Raw genomic sequence first — 24,178 nt, forward strand, 5'->3', positions numbered from 1 at the left:
GGCTGTGCAGGAGGCAGCATATCGATATGCTGTTTCTCTCCCTCTCTCTCTCAAAAAAAATCAATAAACTATTAAAAAAACCAAAAAACTGGGATTCCAGACTTGAGACATGGAACATCTCTGAGCCTTAGCTTTTTTTTTTTTTTTTTTTTTTACAGAGAGAAAGGGAGAGGGATAGAGAGTTAGAAACATCGATGAGAGAGAAACACTGATCAGTTGCCTCCTGCACACCCCCCACTGGGGACGTGCCTGCAACCAAGGTACATGCCCTTGACCAGAATCGAACCTGGGATCCTTGAGTCCGCAGGCTGATGCTCTATCCACTGAGCCAAACCGGTTAGGGCAGCTTTTTTAAATTAAAAAAAATGGCAGCATCAGATCTGCCCTGCCTGTGACACGGGGCTGATGTAGAAAATGAGAGATCTGCGAATGCTGCAGAGACCCTGTGGCCCTGCACCCCTCCTTCCTGTGTTTAAAAGTGGGATGTCCCCAGCAGAGCGCTGGCCTGTGGACCTGGGGAGAAGGGTGGGGCAGTGGTGGGTAGAGCCCTGGGGGGGACAGGCAGAAGGTCAGGGAGGGCCTGGTACTTGAGTAGATGCAGAGCCCGGGAGGTGGCTTTTGGCTTCTGGACAGAAGGTCTAAGCCCAGTTGGATCACAGGCTAGACCAGACCTCTGCTTCCTTCTCTTTCCTTCCAGCTCTTTCCCTGGAACCTGCCAGACAGTCCCAAGCCCCCACAGTCCTGCCGGGAGCCAGCGGGTCCACGGGTGGGGAGGGGTGGGGGACAGGGGATGTTCACAGGGACCTCAGTCCAGAGCCCCCTCCCTCACCCCCTTTCTCCAGAAGGGCTCACACCTGCGTTGCTGTGGTCCCCTCTCCCTCCCCTCCCTCCCCTTTGGATCTACCTCCCGAAGGTCAATGGCAGAAAGGAGGGGGGAGAAACAGAAATGATGATGACTTTGATTTTTCCTTCTGCCGGAGCCTGGGGAGGGTGGTTGTTTTGCTTCCTGGACCTCAGCGGAGAATTCTCTGCCAGACAATCATCTCGGCACTTTCACTGCTTTCTGATGCTCTGCTAACTGCACAGGGTCGGCTATTAAATGGTCATCAAACCTCAGCCTCTATCCCATCAATAGTCATAAAGTTGGGGAGATAAAAGCCATCAGTTTTCCATTATAGCTGAAAGCAATACTGTAGATAGCTATTTTCTGAATGCTGCAGATAGATGTATTTTAACTAGATCAGGGTTTCCAGTGGCCCCGGCTCGGCCACGGGCCCTGCTGGGCCTGGCTTCACCTGCCAGGTGGTTAACAGGGGGGAGGGCCAGGCTTCCTCTTCCCGTGCCTCCTGCCTCCGCAGAGCAGTGAAGGGGCACACCCTCAAGAAGGGGTGCTGGGTGGAGGCTGGTCGGGGACTGGGGGCTCTGACCCTGTACTCTAACCAGATGCTGCGGATAAATGCCAGGGTTGTAATCTGCTCATTCTAATAAGAAATGACTCTCCTCTCTGATCTGGGGCTGCGGGCGGGCCCGGGGGCCCGGGGTAGGCGCCTGGTGATTCGAGGGGCGTCAGGGCCTGGCGGCTGCATCCTGAGAAATCTGGGAGATGGATGTGGAACATCGGGGGGTGGCCATTCCCGATACATGGTCCCTGTGGTTTCTCCCAGATGAGCGGGCCATTTGGAAATGGATTTTGCAATCAAACAGCTGGCAGTGAGCAGCCATCAGATAAGTCCTCAGAATGAACTTTCCGAAGTGCTCAGACCCAGGACCTCCTGCGCTGGCTGCAGAAGAATCCGGGGTCTGAGCCCCGGCCCTGGCACTCCTTCAGGTGCCTGAGCTCCAGCCTCCTGGGAGTGTCACTCGCCTCTGCTTCTGCCGCCCAGCAGGGCTTAGTCCCAGCCCCTCAGGGCTATTCTTAGGGTGACTGCACTCTGGGTCAGATCACATTTCCTGTTTGCTTTTTTTTTTTTAAACCAGTTGGGGATCGCTCTTCCTCCCTGGCCAGCGGGAACTGCGACCACAGGGGATTGAGCTTCCCCAGTGTGGGACCTACAGGGTGGGGGGGACCTGCTGGGGTGGGCAGGGTGGCTGACCGGGCCTTCAGCATCTTCCCAGCCCTCCTGTGCCCCCACAGGTGTAAATCCACTGACCCCAGACTTGCCCAGAGGCCATGGGGCTCCCTGTTTGGCAGCTCCCAGGGGCCCAGGTTTCCTCTGGCCTCGGGAGGTGGCCTTCTCTCTGCCCAGCGGCCTTCTCGGCTCTCTCCTCCTCCAGGCCCTGGGCATCTCCAGCTCCTGGCCGACCTTCACGAAGCTCTGAAAACAGGGCCTCTTCTTGGCGGCAGGGACACCGAGGTGCCTGGTCCCAAAACCCTGCTAGCCTTCTAGAAAGGACACGGGTGGGAGGGGAGGGGAGGGGAAAAACCTCTCACCATTTCAGCCCTTTCTCATTCGGGGCCTCGAGGAAGGCGAGACACAGCTGCCTTCTCCACCAGGTTACCCTGGATGCAGCACGCCCCGTGCCCCGTGCGTTCTGTCGGCCACCGCCACTCTGCGCTCATTCCCCCTCCTCGAGCCCAGCCCTGCACAGGGCTGGGTGTAAGAAGTTCGTGTGCAGTTCTGGAGTGCTCTCTGTCTCCCTAAATGGAGGTTTAGAAGGTCACCAAACCTCTCCTCCTGGCACAGGGCCACCCTCGACTGCCAGTTCGGTTGCACAGGTGGCGTTGGCGATGCCTTCCAGTGTTACCGACTCAGAGAACTGTTTGCCCCAAACTTATTAGCCCCAGAGACTGTGGGTTTGGAGTCAATGTGTTTTGCTCTTTTGGTATTTCTGGCTCCTTTACTGTGTTTGCTGCACCTTATTTTTTAAAAAAATATGTTTTTATTTAATTTTTGTCTTAGAGAGAGGAACATCGATGTGAGGGAGAAACATTGATCTGTTGCCTCCTGCACATGCCCTGACCTGGGATCAAACCCACAACCTGCGTATGTGCTCTGACCAGGAATTGAACCGGTGCATAGGGTGATGCTCACCCACTGAGCCACCCCAGCCAGGGCTGCTGTCACCTCTTGCGGAAGGTCCTGTCTCCCTGGGAGTGTCCGTGTCTCCCTTTCTCTTTTGCTGGTTTTCTGTGGAAGGGAGACGGCACCTGTGTGAGAACTAGGCCTGCTCTCAGAGCCACCAGACTCAGGTGAGGGGAGGCAGGACTCTCTTAGGAGTAGACGGTGTTGTAGTGTGCCCCTTTGTGCTCTGTGAGCCTCTGCCTCACGTGGCTGTTCTTCCGGAGCCCTTTAGATTACAGATCTGTGTTCTAAAGTGACGCTGGGAAAGGGAGAGAGAGCACATGAAGGCCTTTTGAGTAGTGTTGGCTGTTGAGATGGGTAAGGATAGGTGAACGTTGTTTTCTCTGCAACAAATATGACCTCATGGTCCTGTTTCCCTCTGCCTTCGGGTCACAACACAATTTTACCCTTTTTTTTTTGTCACCAGGGATTCAGATGAGGGTGGTTGTGGTCTCAGGGTGGGTGGCCTCATCCTGGAGCTGTCACTTCATCACCATGGGACCCTGAACACTGGGTGGGTGATGGGGACAGTGATGCCAGTGCTTGGCAGGGGTGCCTTGAGGACCAGGTAGATGTAACGCATAGCGAGGGCTCCTCTTCAAATACAGCAAGTGCGAGCTGGGACAGCGTCAGCAGCTCGGAGGAAGCGGGGAGCCCTGGGCCAGAATTCCTGGATCCTCCCCCCAAATCGGTCCTCGCTCTCTGGGAAACCGCAGGAGGACTCTGGGGTTTGCCCTTTATCTGAAAACAAAGGGGCCGAATGAAGTGGTACTTATCCCAACTCCTGTGTTCTGTGAACGGTGAACCGTGACCTGCCTTATTTCTGGAATTTGGGGCAGGGGAGCAGGGAGGATATGGTCTGAGGAGAACGTGGGCTCAGGGCAGTAATGAAGCTCCTGCCACCCAGCCAGGTCGAAGAGCGGAGGCCTCTGCGCTTTGTCTTATGATTCAGTAAGTTTTCCTGAGAAGATGCGGGTGTGTGTGTTTGTGGTGCTGCACGCATGGGTGCGGCTGAGTGAGGCATGAGGGGCAGAGAGAGACCAAGGAGCCCCAGCGTTCGGACAGTGCTGAGTGGCTGAGCGGTTAGCAGGGGCTTGCACGTGGCGTGGTTGTGCCAGTCTCCCCCCCTCTCCCCACTTGGGCATGCTGACAGCAGCTGGGCCGGCTGTGGGTGACCCACTCTGGGCAGTAGCTTGGCCACAACATTGAGAACTATTATTATTATTATTTTAAATCTTTATTGTTGAGATTATTACAAATGTCCCTCTTTTTTCCCCCCATGACTCCCCTCCACCTGGTTCCCACCCCACCCCAGGTTCTCGCCACCCTATTGTCTGTGTCCATAGGTCATGAATACATTGCATATAAGATCTTTGTCTAATCTCTTCCCGCACCCCCTACCCTCTTCTCTCTGAGAATCATCAGTCTGTTCCATTTCCATGTTTCTGATTCTATTCCATTCACCAGTTTATTCTCTTTATCAGATTTTTTATTCACTTGATTTTTAGATTCACTTGATAGATATGTATTTGTTGTCACTTTGTTGTTCATAATTTTTTATCTTTACCTTTTTCTTCTTCCTCTTCTTAAAGAATACCTTTCAGCATTTCATATAATACTGGTTTGGTGGTGATGAACTCCTTTAGCTTTTTCTCGTCTGTGAAGCTCTTTATCTGACCTTCAATTCTAAATGAGAGCTTTGCTGAGTAGAGTAATCTTGGTTGCAGGTTCTTGCTATTCATCACTTCGAATATTTCTTGCTGCTCCCTTCTGGCCTGCATAGTTTCTGTTGAGAAATCAACTAATAGTCATATGGGAACTCCCTTGAAGATAACTAACTGTTTTTCTCTTGCTGCTTTTAACATTTTCTTTGTCTTTTGCCCTTGGCATTTTAATTATGATGTATCTTGATGTGGTCCTCTTTGGATTCCTCTTGTTTGGGGTTCTTTGTGTTTCCTGGACTTGTAAGTCTATTTCTTTCACCAGATAGGAGAAGTTTTCTGTCATTATTTCTTCAAATAGGTTTTCAATATCTTGCTCTCTCTCTTCTTCTGGCACCCCCATAATTCAGATGTTGGCGTGCTTGAAGTTGTCCCAGAGGCTCCTTACACTATCTTCATATTTTTGGATTCTTTTTTCTTTTTGCTCTTCTGGTTGGGTGTTTTTTGCTTCCTCATATTTCAAATCATTGACTTGATTCTCGGGATCCTCTAATCTGTTGAATCCCTGTATATTATTCTTTATTTCAGTCAGTGTATGCTTAATTTCTGACTGGTCCTTTTCCATTTTTTTTGGCATTCTCACCAAGATCCTTGAAGGTCTCACTAAGTTTCTCGGAGGTTTCTAGAAGATTCTTGAGTAACCTTATAACTGTGGTTTTGAACTCTATATCCAGTAGTTTGCCATTTCTTTCATTTTGACATGTTTCTTTGTCTCTGCATTTTGGCTGCTTCCCTGTGTTTGTTTCTATGTATTGGGTAGCTGCTAAGTCTCCTTGAGTTGATAGAGTGGTTTTGTGTGCTAGGTGTCCTATAGGGCCCCGTGGCTCAGCCTCCCCAGTCACTTGAGGTGGACACTCTTGGTGTACCCCTTTGTGGGCTGTGAGCACAGTCTTGTTGTAGTTGAGCCTTGATTGCTGTCACTGGGAGGAATTGACTTCCAGGCCAATTGGCTGTGGGGACCAGCTGCGACTACAGTGGGAGAGCTGCTGTGCTGGAGACACCCTTATGGAGCAGGACTTGCTTCAGTGGGGCTTTGGTGCTCACTGAGTCTGCCCCTTGAGTGTGTCACTTATGGATGTGTAGAGTTGTAATCTGGTATGGTCTCACACTGACCACTGGGTACACTGCCTCTTGGGTCTCCAGGGAGGTGCAAAGTCAGCCATAGCCTGGGGCCACCCAGCAGGAGCTACAGAGAGATCTTCAGATTCCTCTTCTTTGTATTGGGTTTGGAAGTGTCCATGAAAGGCCCAGCTGTGAAGCACTGCATGCTGTTGCTGGTCTTGGGCCTTTTATTGATAGCTTTGGGGCTCCCTGACCCAGCTGCAGCTTGTTTGACAGGTTTTAGGCTGAGACAGGATAAGCCATTCATATGCAAAAGCCGCTGCCCACAGCTTGAGTGGAGTTGTAAATTGGGTGGGGCGGCGTCTCAGGGAATCTCCAGGGTGGAGCAAACAGAAATGGCTGCCAGTCAGCCCTGCACGGGGAGGTCCCAGCACAGGAACAATGACTGCTGTGAGCACCTCCGTCTGGAAGAAAGCCGTCCCCGAGTTCCTGCCCCATTGCCAAACAGTCCAGTTTCTCCTGGTATGTGTCTGGGTCCCCCAGAGCCTCTCCGGGCACTGGAGCTCAGAGGAAGTGGGAGCTTGTAAATTCAGTTCATGGTGCTGGCCTTTTAAGATCTCTAGCAGCCTTTGTGTCACTCAGCCCCAATCTGAACTGGTTTTTACAGTCCATAGTTCTTACAGCCCGTATGGACGTCTTTCCCCAGCTCTGGAACCCTGGGCTGGGGGTCTGGTGTGGGGCTGGGACCCCTCGCTCCTCCGGGCAGCCTCCGCAGAGGCGATCTCCCTCCCGATTAAAAAAGCGGCACATCTGGGTGCCAGCCCAGCCCATTCCGCACCTCCTACCAGTCTCAGTGTGCTTTCTTCTTTACCTCTCTAGTTGTAGTACTTCCACTCAGCCAGCTTTCCCGTGGTTCTGGATGATGGTTGTTCTGTATTTTAGTTGTAATTTTTATGTGGTTGTGGGAGGCAGCAAGTATAGGCATTAACCTATGCCACCGTCTTGGTTCCTTCCTAGTATTATTCTCTCTCTCTCTTTTTTTTGTTAATCCTCACCTGAGGTTTCTTTTCCCATTGATTTTTTAGAGAGAGTGGAGGAGGGGGGAGGAGAGAGAGAGAGAGAGAGAGAGAGAGAAAGAGAGAGAGAAATATCCATGTGAGAGACACATCGATTGGTTGCCTCCCGCATGCATTCCCACTGGGATTGGGGATTGAACCTGTAACTCAGGCATATGCCCTTGATTGGAAATTGAACCCATGACCCTTTGGTGCTTGGACCAATGCTCTAACCACTGAGCACGCCAGCCAGGGCATCACTGAGAACTCTTGAGGCACTTTTACAATTTCCCTGTTAGCAATTTTCATGTCTGACCTCACATGCTCTTTACAGCCCTGTAAGGCAGGCACTGTTATTATTTCTCTATGTTCAGATCAGAGATGGTAAGTGATTTGCCCAAGACCACACGGAGTTTAAGGTGGAGCAGAAGCCTGAGCAGGGCTGGCTCCACAGGCTGCGTTCTTACTGTTACTCTGCGTTCTCTCTCCCCATGTGGCTACATCAGCTGCGGGGCTTATTAAACTCTGACCCAGGTCCCTCCTAAAACCGATCGAAACAGAGCCCCGGGGTTTGGGGCCCAGGAATCCAGTTTTCCCCGGCTCCAGTGGGTGATCACAGTGAGGGCTGAAAAGTGAGGCGTGCAGCACACCCTGCCTGGGGCCCGTGCCTGGGGCCCGTGCGTTGAATCAGCGTGGAACAGGGCCCATGGAGAAGGCCCTGGAACGTGCAGCCTGACACTAGTCTGCTTCCTAGATCCACCTGCGAGGGGCCTGCGTCCCCTTCTCTGTGTTCTCTCGAATCTTTCCAGTGGAGACGGAGTGTGCCAGGCTGGAGCGTGGCCCAGATTTATCTGCCGGTTACTTGTGTGGAACATCCAAACACTTTTGTTTTAATATCCAGCTGGCATTGGTACTATTAAAATGACCCCTGCTTGTTTATCCTCTGGAAACAATCATCGTGTTTGCTGCGAGTGCAGACAGCCGTTGGAAATGGGACGTCTGCGCGGAGAGACCACTGTGGCGTGTATGGAGCAGACAGATGGGCCTGGCCCCCAAAGATGAGTGAAAACCAGCTGTGGTCAGGCAGGGAGTGGCCGCGCTCCTGTGTAGGTCTGGCTCCTGCGAGACCTCTGACCCCTGCTGGGGCACCTGGCCCTGGGGGACCTAGGAGTGGTCCGGCACTCTGAGGAAGTTGAGGCAAAGGCCCCCAGCGGTCCTGGCCTCACCAGTCACAGGGACGGGGAGAGCACGGTAGGAATTGTCCCCCTAGTGCTGTCGCTGTGGGGTGTGGGAGGGGTCCTAATCCTCTCCCCCAGGGCAGCCCAGAGGACTTGCCCAGAGGAGGCCCAGGCAGAGGAGGCCCTGCCTGTCTCCCTGGGGAGCGAGGCCCAGTACTGGGTGGGCAGCAGAGACGGAGACCCTGGAGAGTGAAGGCCTGTCTTTGGCAGAGTGGCCACCCCCACTGGACACACACGGGTCTCAGCCTGCATCTGAACCCCGCTGGGGTGGGGGTGGGGTGAAGTCAAAGGCCTGTTGCAGGGGGGAGGCTATGGATGAGTGCGAGTGGAGTTGAACAGTGTTCCTCCCAAAATTCATGTCCACCTGGAACCTCAGAATGTGGCCTTATTTGAACAGGGTCTTTGCAGATATAATTCGTTGAGACGGGGTCATACTGCAGCAGGAGGGGTCCCGAATCCAGTGACCAGTGTCCTTATAAGAGGAGAGCAAACACAGACACACAGGGAAGAGGCTGTGTGAAGACAGAGGCAGGGACTGGAGTGATGTAGATGCAAGCCCAGGATGCTGAAGATGGCTGGGGCCCTGCCGCGGGTAGAGCATGGCCCAGCTGACACCTTCAGGATGTGAGAGAATTGATTTCTGGTGTTTTTTTTCGTTGCGGCAGCCCTAGGACACTAACATTGAGGAGGGTCCTCACACTTCCCAGGGGGCTCGCTGGCTGGAGAAGGGTGGTCTTGCTGCTGTCACTGTTGTCCCTAGGCTGGTGGGCTCTCCAAAGTTTGTGACAGGTAATAACCTGTGAGAGGTGGGTAGGAGGGGGCTCAGGTAAGCAGGTACTGCCCAGGAAAGGCTGGAAGATGTGGGAGAGGGGGCAGGGAAGGTGGGTGGCAGGCTCTTGGCTGGGAAAGGATGGGCTGGGCTCTGTTCTGGGTGAAGGCATCCTTTGGTTTCCTAGACTGAGAGAAGAGCTGCAGAAAGAACACAAATTTGAGGGCAGAGATGAAGCTGGACAGTAGACTTGAGAGGGGCCAGCCTTCCTCATGGAATGGTGGAGCCTGGGTGTCCTTCTCAAGGGCAAAGGCGCAGGCAGCATGTCTCTGCCTTCGTGGCCGTCACCCACCTTGAGGCCTCTCTTGGATTCTGCTGCCACCATGAACCCCAGAGGGCGATGTCCACCTCAGTGGGAACAGTGGCCCGAATCCGTCCACACTTCTGAGAGGGCTGGTGGCCTTGGACCTGCACCACAGACAGGCCTGGCTCAAGTCCCAGCCCCAGCGTGTCCCAGCCAGGCTACCGTCACATCTCTCCAAGCCCCGGTTTCCTTCTCTACAGAGCGGGGGGCTTTGTGGTACCGTCTCGGGGTGTTTGTGAAGATTAAATGCGTTCATGCTTTTAGAGGTGCTTGGCGGACACACGGTAAACACTTCACATCGTTAGCTCTTATTATTTAGTATCAGTTTGGCAGGTCTCAGTAAGTGCAAAGGCAGGGCTGAAAGGCAATAATTATAGAAGCACGAACAGCATACAGTACAGGTTTCCATGGTCCCGAGTGTCTGGGCTGACTCGGCACCCAGCAGAGCTCCTGCCCTGGCCTGCGCCCTGGGCTTCTGTGAAGGGCCTCGTCCCGGTCCCTGCCCTGGAGTCTCGGCTTTTCCAGTCCCCCGTGCTGGCAGCAGGAGCTCGTTTTCTTGTAACGGAAGCATGACTGTGGCGCTGGATTGGAACGGCCCAGCTCTGAGGTTTCAGTTTGGGGAGAAGCTCAGAAGTCTCCTGACTTCTCAACCTCTCCAAGCTGGTGGCTCTGCTATGAAGATGGAGGCTTGGGTGGCATTCTGTTCTCTCTTGTGCCTGTGGCTGTCCCCTCTGCTCCCTTTCAGAGCAGGAGGGATCAAAAGGGATGGGTTTAGGGAAGGTCTGCTGTATGAGGGTGAGTGGGGAGTCCTGGCCTGGAAGGTGTTCAGAGTGTGTGCTTGGGCCATGGCTGTGGCCGTCGCAGCCCGGTGCAGACGTTGCCCATGCCTCACCCCATGTGGTGCCATTACCTGTGCTACCTGTGTTTGAGCCAAGGGTGGGCCAGGGGGCCAAGGAGACTACTGCATCTTATGCCAACTGCTGAGTGCTCCCTGGGATATAATTATTTTTTATTTCGTTGATGTTCAGTTCTGGGCACACAGACTTCCATTGTCTTGGGGTCCTGGACACTTTCATTACAATGTCAGCCTTCACCTCTTGCAGACCTTTTGCCCACAGGTCAGCAGCCGCCAGCTCCCATCTTGCCATCCCGTTTGCGTCCTGGTTTGGGTGGGCTCTGTTCTAAGGCCTTCCAATAGCACGCTGATTGCTCCACGATTGCAGACCTACAGCTCAGAGGAGTGCATCAGCTGGGTATTCAAAGGCTGGCCCTCCCAGCAGCTGCACAACTGGTCTACCTTCCTCATTGCCACAGGTTCACACACATCAAAACACAGTCAGTGTACCCCCCATTCCAGTGCAACAGTAGCATCTACTCTCTTTCCTTTGAACACCAACATCGCCACCAGCAAAATCCAGATGAAATTCAGGGTGCCAGTAAGAACACCCAGTGCACTCAAGTAGGCCAAGGGCAGCAAGGAGGAAACCATGAAACCCTAGCCCCCATGGAAGACCATCACTGGGTTACCTTCCTGTGCAGGTAGGGCTGCTCTGTGGGCTCTGGGGTCAGCTGGCATCAGCCCGATTGGCTTTTCTTCCCCCGGGCTCTGTGCCTCGTGGGTTATAGTCCTCCTGTGGTTCTTTTCAAGTGACCTTGGCTGCCCATGGCCCCTCTTGTTTCCTGGTGGGTCTGGGCCATGGTTGGCGGCTTTCCACCACTGTGCCCCGCCGGTCTTCATTTCTCCTGCCCCGTGTGACTCCCTGCACTGGGGCCTTGCCTGTTGAGCCAGCTCTGCCCTCTGCCAGTTGCTATGTGGTCCACCTTAGCTGACACACTGAGATGCTGCCTCCTACCTTGTACCCCCGAGGTACCACAGGAGTGGGATTAGGGAACTAGAGTTTGTTTTACGGGATGCACTGGGCATCCGTTGGTGTATGGCCGACTCACTTTCTAGCCTACTGGGAAGAGGGCTGCTGTATGAGCAGTCTTGGCACCTACCTTCCCCTTCACACTTCCTTAGGGAGCTTTAAGCTTTCCCGGGGACCTGGGGCTCCTTACACCCAGGAGAGAAGAGTTGGTGGTGGATGGTGTCTTAGCCCATCCAGGCTGCCATAGCAGAAACACCACAGACTGGGTGGCTTATAAACAACTGGTATTCATTTCTTACGGTTTGGAGCCTGGGAAGTCCAAGATCAAGGCGTAGGCACACTGAGTGTCTGGTGGGAGCCTGCTTCCTGGCTCATCGACACCGTCTTCCCTCTGTGTCCTCACAGGGAAGGAAGGGGAAAGGAGCTCTGTGGGACCTCTTTTATCAGGGTCCTAATCCCATCATGTGAACGCCACCCTCATAACCTAATCACCCCTGAAGGCCCCACTTCCTAACACCTGCACATTGGGGATCAAGTTTGAACATACGAATTTTGGGGGGGACACAAACGTCCAGTCTACAGCAGACCCCTCGGGGGCCTCCTTTTGCTCAAGCTGGAGCACAGGTGCTCTGGAAAGTCACCCAGACTCTGGGCATCACCCTGGATTCTGCCTCAAGAACCCACTCATCATGCTTTCCCGTGGCTGATCGCCTTCCTGCTCTCCCTCGACCCATTGGCCGCGATGGCCGTCCCTCTCTCCCTGGGTCAGCCCCTACTGTGTCTCCTTCTCCACTCAGGCTGCCCTTTTCTCTGCGCCCTGTACTGCTTGGCAGAGCCCTGAGGGGGATGTGTGGGAAATTCAGTAGAAACAGCAAGGAACTTTATGGGGCCCCGAATCTGCTTGTTCTAAGGTAAATGCATTCAAAGGCTTGATGAGCTAAGAATCTTCTCCCTCTGTGCCTGGCCGTATGTCAGACGGGAGTCACCATCTTTTTCCTGCCCCATGGGAACGACCTATCTGCATACTTTATCTTCTCCTTAGTTGAAGCCGGAGGCTCCAGTTGAGATTCTCAGAAGCTCCAGGTCGATGTGTCATTGATTTATAGCAGAGGCTTTAGAGGGCTACTGACTGCTCTCCCTGAGTAGTTTGTGCATCCCCTCTGATTTCCACCCAGTCCACTCCCCGTGGAAGGCACTGGTAGAAGCTGACCCTTTGCAGGATTGTAGCTTCGTGTACTCCATGCTGGCACAGCACCAGGCATGGCTCCCGGCCCTCTGATTTCTAAGGGTAACTTGGAGTTGTTGCTTGCTTTGGAGTTGGAGAGTAGGAACAGGGAGAACCCGCACAAGGGTTAGGACCTAGGGCAGTGATGGTGAACCTTTTGAGCTCGGCGTGTCAGCATTTTGAAAAACCCTAACTTAACTCTGGAGCTGTGTCACATATAGAAATGTTTTGATATTTGCAACCATAGTAAAACAAAGATTTATATTTTTGATATTTATCTTATATATTTAAATGCCATTTAACAAAGAAAAATCAACCAAAAAAATGAGTTCACGTGTCACCCCTGACACACGTGTCATAGGTTCGCCATCACTGACCTAGGGGAGGGCCTGTGACTGGAGGAAGTGAGGACTCTTATCGAAGGGCCGTGAGGCCTTGCCTCTGTCAGGTGCAGGGCCCTCACACCGGCTTGTGTGTGGGACGTGCGAGAGCGAGCATCCTGCCTGCAGGTGAGACAAACAGCCCCTCTTCTCTCCTCCCAGGATGCCGCTCTGTGTGCTTGACCTTAGCTGACAGGTTGGAACCCCCCCAGTTTATAGCTTTCACTTTTTTAAAGCCCTTTTTGTGAAACACTAACCTCAGCGAAGGAGAAAGAAGGAAGAAAAAACAAAAGAGCTGAGTTCAGCAGCTGCAGTTTGCTATATTTTTCATCTTGCCTCAGCAAGTTGGGGCCACAAATAATCTGGTCTTACATGCTTCAGCGATGCTGCCATGGACGACTTCCCTCCCCTCCTAGGGCAGCACCTCCCTGGGAGCCAGCCCCGCCCCCTTCCCCAACCTGCCACTCAGGTGGCCCTGTGGCCAGGGCACGGGGTCCGAGTGGGAGGCGGAAGCTCAGAGCGAGCATTGGCCAGCCAGGGGGCGGGTCATTAATTTTGGAATGGTTTCTGGAATCAGCTAAATATTTCCCTTTAACCAGTTTCCCCAGCCTCACATCCTTTGTTAGTTCAGGAAAAATGTCATTTATAATGGATGTTGCCTTGATGAATTGCTCAGAGAAGCACAGTGTTCTCATTAGTCTATATAATGAGAAAGACTCCTATGGCGGCATAGCTGCCTGGATGTGGAGACTGTATTTGATGGGAGGAATATTCATCCGTGTGGTCTGTCCCTTCTAGAAGGCCTGGAATAGAGGCCGAGGGGCCTGAGGGGTGTTTGCCCAGTGCTCTCTGAGAGCAGATCCCCACCACACTTGTCCCTCCTGCTTCCCAGCAGGTCTGGGTTGTGGTGTGCAAGCCCCTCACCTGCTCTGCCACCCCCACCCCCTGCCCCTGCTCTGGCCCCTTGCGCTAGAAGCTGGTCTGGCTACTCAGCTGAGGAACATAATTTGGGTGTAATAGTCCTGCTCATTCTCTCTCTCTCTCTCTCTCTCTCTCTCTCTCTCTCTCTCTCGCTCTCTCTTTATTCCTAAGGAGAAAAAGAATAAACAGGTAGACAGTGCATTCTACTTTCCAAAAGCACTTCTGCCTATGCGGGTCATTCCGGACTCTCTGCCATGGGGGTATCAGACAGGTACTGAGCGGTGCAGTGACATTTCCAGGGATCACAGCTTTCGAGCAGCGGGCATCTGACCCAGATGCCCTGGCTTGTCACTGGTCCCTCACTCTCTGCCTGTCTGAGAATGGACAGTTTACCCAGCCTTTCTCCTCAGAGGCCCATTGGATTTCCTTTGTAAGCCCTCAAGGCACTTCTTTGTCTTAAGAGTGGTGCTTAAGGATGTGTGTTAATTTTTGCAGGTCCCTGGGGCCTCCTTTAGTGAATGGCTATTACCAGACAAAGATACTTTCCCAAGTTCCCAACAGTCACCAGGCAGGATGTGAGGAGGGGAGGAAGACAGTCCCAGTGAGGGCTGAGCTATCTTGGTGGCCAGGGTAATGCAACGTTGATGCATTTGGCTGTGCTGCCAGCTGGAAATCTGCTTGTAATTTTATTTTTCAGGGGAAGGTGTTAGGCTAGTTCTTGACTCTCCTCCTGCTTAGAGTAAAATCTTCTGTGCCTTCAGATGTAGTCCCCAACCATCCATCCATCCGTCCATCCATCCATTCATCCAGTCACCCACCCATCCATCCACCCCGCCATTCTTTCTTCCATCTCTCCCTTTCTCCTTCCATCCAACGGATACCGAGTTCCAGTTTGGTGTCAATCACTACTATGGGCCCTGAAGACTCAAATGCTAATTAAATTATTTCTGTTCTGAACCTGGTTTTCTCAGTTGGGAGAAACAGATATGAACAATATAACTTACGATAGAGTTGGTGGTGCAAGTGCAGTCACTGGAATTTGTGAAACATGTTCAGAGTTGGGGCAAGGCATTCAGAGAAGGTTTTCTGGATGAGTTGGCCCTGGAAGTGGCTTGAAAGGGTGACTTGGAAGGGGTTTGAAAGATGACATGGTTGGGAGCAGGCATTCCTGGCAGCGGTGGCACCAAGGGACAAGGATCTGTGAAACATCACAGTTGGGAACGTGTGTGTCTTGATATTGCTACAGGGTTTGGGGTGGGAGAGAGGAGGAGGAGTGTGAGGACAGATGATATGATATAGATCAGCAGGGGGCCAATGATAGGTGGGGATCAGGGTGGCAAATGATGGGGATGGGCTGTCAAAGGCCAGGGAGTCCTCCTTTGTGGGTGTTAGCGGGGCTGTAGTCACCATAGTAGCTCGTGGACACGGTCCTGGGTGCTGTCCAAGAATCTCGGGTCCTCTTGCCAGAGATGACTAGACCATTGCTGTGGATGAGGACACTCCCAGAGGGTAAATAACTGGCCCAGGGTTGTAGCCCTGCGATTACAGAGCTGGGGTTTGAATGAGGTGGTTCGGCGGCTGGCGTTTTGTCCATAATCGCTCCACCTCTCTTGTTGGTCTGCAGTTTCGGCTAATCATCTACCTCTGGGGCTCTTTTCCCCCCGAATGTTATGTTTCAGGAAATGTGATTTGATGTAAGAACCTATCTGAATTTCTGCAAGAATATGCCATGGAATAATAGGGTTGGGATGGATTGTGAAGGCTGATACACACATTCCCTGGAGGCTGAAGGGAGGGGAAGTGCTGGGACTCACAAAGGTGGGAGGGAACTGGGTCCTTGAGTAGGAGGTCCTACTGGGCATCTGGAACAGGAACGAGGAGGTCAGAACAGCTTGACCTGAGAACAGAGACACTAAGCTAATGAGAGCCCAGGGGTCAGAGTTTTGGGACTAATTACTGGGGTTAGGAAGACCATGTGAGGGGTGGACCACTGGCGACTGGGACCTTGCCTGCTCCTTGGCCACCTCAGGATGGCCTGCTACCCCTGACTTGAGGACGGTGGACCTGGAGGTTTTTGTCTGCAGCAGGAGGGGAGCGGGCATGGGGAGGGAGAGAGGGAAGAAACCTAACCTCATACAGTGAGCAGGAGCCATATCAGCATTCAGAGAAAGTTGAAAGAAATCTTTCAGCTGGCTGGCTACCTAGCTCAAGGCTAACCACACTCTTAACACAATAATAAGTCAATCCTTACTGAATAATTAAATAGAGAGCCTTCATAAGTATTGACTTAATGTGACAGCAAGTCTATAGTGACTTGGGGTTTGCTTATGTAAACACAATCTCTTGTTCAGCTTACTTAGCAGTTCAATGAAATAGAACAGTCCTTCAATTAAAATCAAATGTTGAATACATTTAATTCTTTTCTCTTTTTACGGGGTAATAATAGGTTTGGAACATAGGTGAAGGGATGGGGGGGGGGGAAAGAAGGGTACCTGCCGCCCACATGCCTATGTTGTTAGAGGACTCAGAGGAGTGTATCCACTGGTGGTGTCCAGAAGAAGGAAGTGGTCTGGGATCCCATCTTGGGTCCCAGGTGGGAGATCCATGTGGGCGTGGGTTGACTTCTGTTCCGTCGGACCCTCCCGATCCTCTCTCAGAGCAGGTGTGGGTTGGCCACTGTGGTTGGTGTGTCAGACTGTTGATGGTGGCCTGGGTCTAACTGATTGCTTCTGGTCAGCTGGGGTCCAGTGGCTCAAACCACAGCCTCTTCAGGTCATTTTCTATGGACGGTTTCATGGCTCATCTGGAGGAGAGAGGGGATGCTGGGTGAGCTCCAGGCTGCATGGCAAAGAGGGACGAGGGGGGAAGGTGGCATCCCACCGACTCCCTTAGTGATGCCGGAAGAGAAATAAACCTCCCTGGTTGTGTGGCTGCAGTGCCAGGACCGGGGGAGAGTAGTGGGTTGGGAAAGAGATGGCTGGGTAGGGGCAGGGGCAGCACATTAGCAGCGAAAGCCCACGGGCTCAGGAGTAAGATCTGGAGCTGAGCCTCTGGCCCCGTTGCTGGGATGTGAGTTAATTAATTAACCTCCCCAGGCTTCTGTTTCCTTATCTATAAAACAGGGCAGTCCTGCCAACCTCAGAGACTCATTGTCAGAATAAAATGTGGTGATGTCAGTGGAAGGACTTTGCGTGATGCCGTATAAATGCAGGAGGTACTTGTCAATAGGTCAGAGATATGACGTCCCTTTGTCCTGAAGAGAAAGAGCTTATGTGTCTCCACAGTGTTCGTGCTCAGGAGTGGTCAGCGGTGCCCTCCAACCGCAGTAACAGAGGCAGCAGGCATTGATGGGCATTGATGGGCATTGCCGGGCACCCACTGCACACCAGGCATTGTCCAGGCACTTCCGTATATTTGCTCATTGGACATCTCATTCATCCTCCCCACAGCCTTGTGAGGGAAGAACTGTTATTCCCTCCATTGCACAGAGGCCTGGAGAAGTTTAATGACTCAAAGCCGCACAGCTAGCGAGTAGCTGGGCCAAGGTTCAAACCCCGTCAGCATGACGTGATGTCAGAAGCTGGGCTTCACGACTAGGGAGTACTTCTGTGGAGGAGCTGGGGTGAGGGTGTCGGGTGGGGAAGGATGCTCGAAGAATCCAGGATCTCCAGTGAGTGGAGATCAAACCTTTCTACGTGCAACAGCTTTCCCCGAGCTCTTGGTCATGTCCAGATGGGCTCCATCTGCATTTCCCAGCGTGGCATCAGGCTCTGCCTGCCAGCTCCCAGGAGTGGGAGTCAGAGCTGCCCCAGGCCGAGGAGCCCATCCCCTGAGCTGGTAGCTTTTCTCTCAGCCTTGTTGTCTTGGACAGAGAGTCCACCCAATTTGTTGATGCTTCTGGAACCAATAACATTTTGTCTAACTGAAGGCGAGAAACATCATTGCTTATAATAGGCCCGGTACAATTAAACGTAAAGAAATAATTACAGTCTTAAAATGACTTTATTAAAAGAGAACATAATGAACAGCAGGTTGTATTAGCATCTTCTGAAATCTACTTCTGGATCTTGTCGGTTCCTAAGCTCACTAATTCCCCTGATTGTGACCAGGTTGCATAAACTGTCTTGTCTCCTGCTTTTTATCGCTTCACATGATTTCGTGTTTGAATTTTCATATATTGGTGCAATCCTCATCCTTGTCATCTCTAATAGTGATGTGGCTTTCTGCGGCTTATCTGTCTGAGCCATTCCTCTCTCGTTGGCGGGGAAAGGACGCCAGGCCTGGGGCGTCTTCCTCCCTGAATTTTACCGCCGTCCATTTTCCGAGTTGCTCTCGCTGAAGTGCCCCTGCCCCTTTGGCTCTTTTGTGTGGGTTAGTCATACCCTTTGTGGGTGTGGGTTTTGGTCTGTGCCCTTCCTAGTGTGTGCTTTCTGGTTGCTTTGAACTTGACAGAATATCACATCAAATCAGAGAGCAAAGCTAAATAGTAGTCATGTTTTCTGTTATAAGTGACAGAGACCCAACTAGCTTAAGAAAACTTAAAAAGGAATTTGTTAGTTCCCAATAAAATAGAGAAAGGGGCAGGAGAGTATTCCAGGACTCTAATACAAATGGCTCTCTCTTGCGCTCTCTCTCTCTCTCTCTCTGCTTCTCTCTTCAGTGTAGCTACTTATTTGTATTATGCCATGAGGCTGGAACTTTCTCTGGGCTCACACCTATGCAGTCTCATTGCCAGAAAGAAGGATGCTGTCCCATCCCTGCTCCACCAGCAAGACTTCAGGGAAGGGCCCTGTCTGGCCCAGCCTGTACATTCCTTCTCCCTGGACCAGTCAGTGTGGCTGGGAAAAGAATGGTGTGGTTTGTGCTGCCTGGGTCATGTGTCCACCTGCAGCCCAGGAGGGGCGGGGTGGTGCTATGGTTGACAGCCTGGCTGGAGGAGGAAGTCCTCAGCCCGCCCCGAGGGGAGCAGCTCTTCTGGGCAGAAAGAATAAGTTCCCGGTGTGCGCTTTCAGGATGCACAGGAGGGAAGGAAGCCGGTTGGTACCTCAGGCCATGAAGCGAGTGGTGGCAGTGTCTAGAGGAGGCAGGCAGGGATGGAGGGCCAGGCTGTCCACCCTGAGCCCCGGAGGTGTCAGAAAACAGCCGTGTGGGTGAAATCCACCTTCCCCTTTCTCAGTGTCACGTACAGTGAACCCACTTAACGAGGCCCTGCACCGCTGGAGGGGCCCTCAGGCAGCCGTTCCAGAGGCTCATGGGCCTAGTAAAGCCGTTTGCTCTGTGTTCCCATAAATTGCCTAGGAAGCCGTTATGAGTGATTTGCTCTTCTTGGGAGCCCTTTCTTGCCTCCACGAAATATTCAAGTGCCCTGTTGGTTTGCGTGAGGCAGTGCTGGTGGCTACCCTGGAAGCATTGTTAGCAGTGGGGGCTCCTGGCAGCAGAGCCGGAGAGAGGACCCTGTCCTCACGGGAAGGTGCCTGGCCGGGTGTGCTGGCTGCAGGATATGCATGCGTGTCCTGCCTCTTGGAGCGACCGTGTCTTCACAGTGAAATCATCACCTCTGTGTACTTTATGGGGGTGCTCAGAATTAAATGAGAGAGCAGTGTCCGGCACACAGTCGGTTCTCAGTAAACATTAGCTCCCTTTCCTCTTTCTCCACTTCTCCAACCAGCAGAACATTGGTTTCCTAAGAAGATGGAACTTTGGGAAATCGACAATAACTTCAGACCAAGCAGCCGTGTGTTGGCCAGCATTGGAATGTTTGGGGGTTCGGTGGGAGCAATTCACCCCAATTTTATATGAGACCAGACAGATTTGAGAAAGTGTATGTGTTTGGGTGCAATCTGGATTAAGGGGTATCTCATTGATAACTGGCACCTGTATTTTCTCTTGATTAAGACAAAGCACGGAACTGAGAGGCGTGTCCAAGTGTAGCTGTGTCTGTGTGGGGACAGGTGTGTGTGTGTGTGTGTGTGTGTGTGTGTATGTGTGTGTGTAGGTGTGTGTGTGTATAAACATGCAAACTCTTTGCCATGTAACCATAGCTGTGGCCTGAAGCATCACTTTCTTCATTGGCTGGGCCTGGAGTCGGGGCAGGGAAAGCTGAGACCAGCTCTGCAGCCTGTGCAGCTGCCACATCCCCAGCGGCACTTGCCTCCAGGTCACCTGGAGGACTGGGCAAAGCACAGGTGGCTGGACCCTGCTCTGGATGTCAGATCTGCTATGTCTGGGGCGGGGCCCGGGAATGTGCATTCCTACCAAATTCCCAGCTGACGCCTTGGTCTTCGGACCCCACTTTGAGAATCTCTGACCTGTAGGAAGTCCATGCACCCCTGCACCCCCTCTGCATGATTTCTGCTGTGAGGGTCGGTCTTCACACATCTTGACTTTGCAGGAGCAAATCTGCCCATCAAACAGGATTGCAGGGTCTAACAAATAAGACACAGGGTGCCTCGCTACATTTGAATTCCAGATAGACAATGGAATACTGGTTAATGTAAGGATGCTCCAAATATGGCATGGGACATGCTCACACTGAAAAGGTGTATTATTGCTTATCTGAAATTCAAATCAGATGGGTGTCCTGCATTTAATCTGGCAGTTGTTTAATCAAATTGGGGGTCAAGTGTCCCTCTCCGTCTCTCCGCTGATTTCCTGTGATTGAATGGGCTACAGCTGCACATGAAACAAGCCCGCAGAGGGTTTGTGTTTTGGACAGACCCACCTGCTGCCGCGCTCACTTGGCAGTCTTCACTTGATCTCGGCGAGATGGACTTGGCTTCTGTTCATATTGGTCCTCTTGCTGGCTCTCTGCTTTTCTCTCTTCGTGGTCTGCTTGTCTTTCTCTCTCTCCTGCTTTCTTTGATGCCATCTCCCTTATGGGGGCTGCGAAAGGAAGACATCTGAGAAGCGATGGGGCTGATCCAGGGAGGCCTGTCCTGGCAGGGAGAGCAGAGTCCACGAGACAGGTGACCGAGGGCACCTGCAGGGGGAGTGGCACCTGGCCCGGCAATGGTGCAGCGATCCCAGCTGGCTCGCGTGCATGTGCAAGGACACCATCGCCTTGGGGACGGCACCTACCAGGGCTGGTGTGTGTCGTGGTTGGAGTCGAGTGTGTCGTGGCTTGAAGGAAATTGACACCATGTGCTCTCGTGTTGACAGAGTGCTCCGGCTGCCGGGGACCTCAGTGTGTCTTTCGGGGAGGAGAGGACCTGAGCAATCAAAGGCCTCCTGGAGTCTTGGACGGGACAGCCTCCTAAGTGGCCCCATTTGCCACTCTCGTCTGCCAAGGCTGCCTGCTCCCCCCCACCCCCCGCCCCTTCCTCTCGCATCTGCTGGTCTTGGGCCTGCTCCCCCTCCCTGTGCTCTGGATAGAGCTGTGGCCTGCCGTGAAAGAAGTAGGCCATGGCCTCAGGGGAGCAAGGCAGCCCTTCGTATTGGTTACCCTGGGGCCCAGTGCATGGTGCCTGGCTTCGGGGGCCTGCTTCCTCCTCCTGTGTCCTCAGTGTGGCAGAGCAAGTGATGTGGGGTCAGGAGGACTCCCTCACCTGTTGTCCAGCAGGGCGCCGGGCGCCTGGAGGCGAGGGAGGGTGAGGGAACTGTCCCTCTGTTCACACTGCCTTGCATGGGACCCACATCCACCTTGGCAGGGTAACAGGTGTCTTTTTCTTTTATCAGATGCAGGGAAAGCTGCTCCCGGTGTGTACTTGCCGGTGGCAGGCACAGTGCTGGGACGAAGCACCGGGTGGAGGGGAGATAAGGGTGATTGATGCCTCTCCTCTGTGCCCACGTCTCTCAGGCCCCTGTGAGGGAGGGAGGCGGGTATGGCTCACCCATTGGATAACTGGGGACACTGAGCACAGGCCGCATCACGGGCAAGGGATGGGCAGAGCGTGGCCTGGTGACAGACCCTCCCTCTGCAGCAGCGGATTGCCCGCCCGTCCTCACGAAGAGGCTGTCTGGGAGGCTCCCTCACCTGCGGGGGGCGGGGGGCCCTTGGGTCTGCTGAGTGGCCTGGCCTGGTGGGCACTCTGCCCAGTCCCCACTCCCTGGGAATTCCTTTCTGACATTACAGGGACAGGCATGCCATTCCCACCCTCAGTCTCTCAGTCATGTGGCAGGGGCTCAGCACGTGTTTGGAGAAAGGATGGGTAGGTATCTACCACCGCATCCAGACCCAAGGTGTTTGGATGAAGAAATCAGTAGGGCCTGCCCCTTGGGAACGTGGGTTACAGTTGGAGAGACCAACAGGGCAACAGCAGTAAATGTCTATACCATTAAGTATTTGCTTGCCTGGCCCAGATGTTGTCTGCAGCTGGAATACAGAGGCGGGGGCAGTCAGAAAGGACTTAATAGAGCAGGACGGCAGGGGGTACTGGGGAAGCAGCAGGAGGGAGACGGGCCCTACCTGTGATCAAATGGCATTGGACAGACTCCTGTGTTTTGGCTAAGAGATGGTATTTGGGTGCCTCCTTGGCGGGAAGGAGATGGGAGCCTCCGGCTCTGCTTGTGATCCCTGCAGAGCTGGGTTCTGCCCGATGCTGCTCACCTGCAGTCCTCCTCAGTGCTGGGGCCTCTGGAGGAGACATTTGGCCAAAGCTAACCCCTCTCACCCCCTCATAGCTCCCCGCCTCGTTTGCTGGGTTGTGGGGTGGACAGCTGCTGGTCTTCCATGTGCTATGGAGTCCTGTCCTGTGGGGGCTGAGGCTGGGTTGGAAAAACTGCTTTTCCCTGCTTGGGGGCTGGTTGGGGAGGAGCTAGAGGGTGTATTTATGGGCAGGAGGGAGGTGGAGAGAACCTTGGGTCCCATTCTTTTCCTGCGAAAGACAGAATATGTGTCCAGCGCTGCAGGATGCTGGGTCTGGAAGGACATTGAAGACTTCTGCGCAGGAGCAGGGGACCTGCCAGCTGGGCACCCGCCCCGTTGAAGTCTGGGACGCAGGCCCGGCTCACTGAGCAGCTCGGGACCTTGGACTTCGTTGAGGCTCGGCTTCCTCCTCTGTAAACTGGAACGATCACACACCTGCTTGCCAGATCTCAGATTCTTTGTGAAGGTTCAGGGATAAAGGGTGGCTGTGAACACCTTTTTTAAAATTGTGGTAAATTCTACATAACATAGAAGTTACCATTGTATCCATTTCTCAGTGTCCAGTGTGTGGCACGAAGTGCATTCGCATGGTTGTGCAACCATCACCGCCATTCATTTCCAGAGCTTTTTCATTTTCTCAAACTCTAGAAATAGCTTTTAAACCAGGAACTAAGAGCATGTTTTATTCATTTGATAAACAAGGAAACTCAGTTCCCAAGGAGCAAGGACTCACCTGAAGTCCCTGTGATCAAGGGGCACAGCGGACGTGGGAACCCCGGGCCCCACCCCCCTCACTCACTGCCTCTGCAGAGCTTCCCTCTCCCAGCCCCCACCCCCAGGACCTGGGGCCCCAGGCAAACCCGAATTTATCCTGTGGTGGGACCCACACAGCCGCCTCTGTGAGGGTGGTGCTCTCAGGCTGTCCTGGTCTGTCGGTCTGTTTCTCTCTCTCCTCCTTCCTCAAATGGGACGGAGTCTGGTGGAGAACCTGGGGCTGAATTCAGGGTGAGCTTCTGGATGATTGTATGAGGAACCTCACCGTGTGGAAAGAGCTGGGATAGGGAGTCAAGGGTTGGGTTCTGGTCCTTCTGTGGTGTTCCCACTGAGCACGTATCTGTTGAGGTCCTACTGTGTGCCGTCATTGGGAACATAGCAGTGAACAAGACCTATTACTCTGGCTTGCAGCTGCTGTGAGACAAATGATACGCGGGGACCCCGGGGCAAAGGGCACTGGCCTCTAGGAGGCAGTGATGGGGAGGGGAGGGGAGGTGGGCCCAGCCAGGCTGATGTGACAGCCTGTGTCAGGGCACTGGGCTAGAAGGAAGAAGGAGCGGGAATCGCTGTGGTGCCCTGGGCTCCATGGGACCCTCCACACTGGAGGACAGATCGGTCAGGCGCCTGCCTCCAAGAGGCTCAGGGCCGAGGGGAGCACAGGGCCGTGTGCACAGTTCAGAAGCGGTGTCACTGGTGCCGACAGAGAGGACTGGGTGATGCAGGGGACGAGGCCGATTCTACTGGTGGGACCTGGAAGCTGGTGGCTTGGAGCCGGGAGGCTGTGCTCTGGTTTGGTGAAGAAGAGATGGGTGAGAACGCCCTCCAGCTATCTCACCCCAGGGGACTCTTGTTCCTCCCTGGGGCCACTCCTGGGACCTCGCCGCCTCCTGTGAGGCCGCTAGGGCAGGGTTCACATACCCGTTCTGCAGGTGGAAGAGGGACGTGTGGAGGGACCTGGCAGGTCACCGGGAGTGCGGCCAAGCAGGAGATGGCACCAGCTTTCCTGCCTTGGTCCCGGGCATGTTTGGTGCACTCGTTGCGGGTTCCCTGTTGCTCTGACTGAACCATCCATCCGGAGTGGATGTGCCTCAACTGTGTGGCCTCCAGGAGCCCTTCCTCTAGGACAGCGGTTCTCAACCTTTCACAGGGGTTGCC

General features: G+C 53.4%; 1 protein-coding gene across 2 annotated transcripts in view; it reads left to right on the forward strand.

Annotated features, from left to right (window-relative positions):
* Positions 1 to 24,178, forward strand: part of GFRA2 (GDNF family receptor alpha 2) — an 84,949-nt gene that overhangs the window by 44,346 nt on the left and 16,425 nt on the right. The window lies entirely within an intron of this gene.

The sequence above is a fragment of the Myotis lucifugus genome, unplaced genomic scaffold (assembly GCF_000147115.1).
Source record: "Myotis lucifugus unplaced genomic scaffold, Myoluc2.0 scaffold_445, whole genome shotgun sequence".
Classification (NCBI taxonomy): Eukaryota; Metazoa; Chordata; class Mammalia; order Chiroptera; family Vespertilionidae; genus Myotis; species Myotis lucifugus.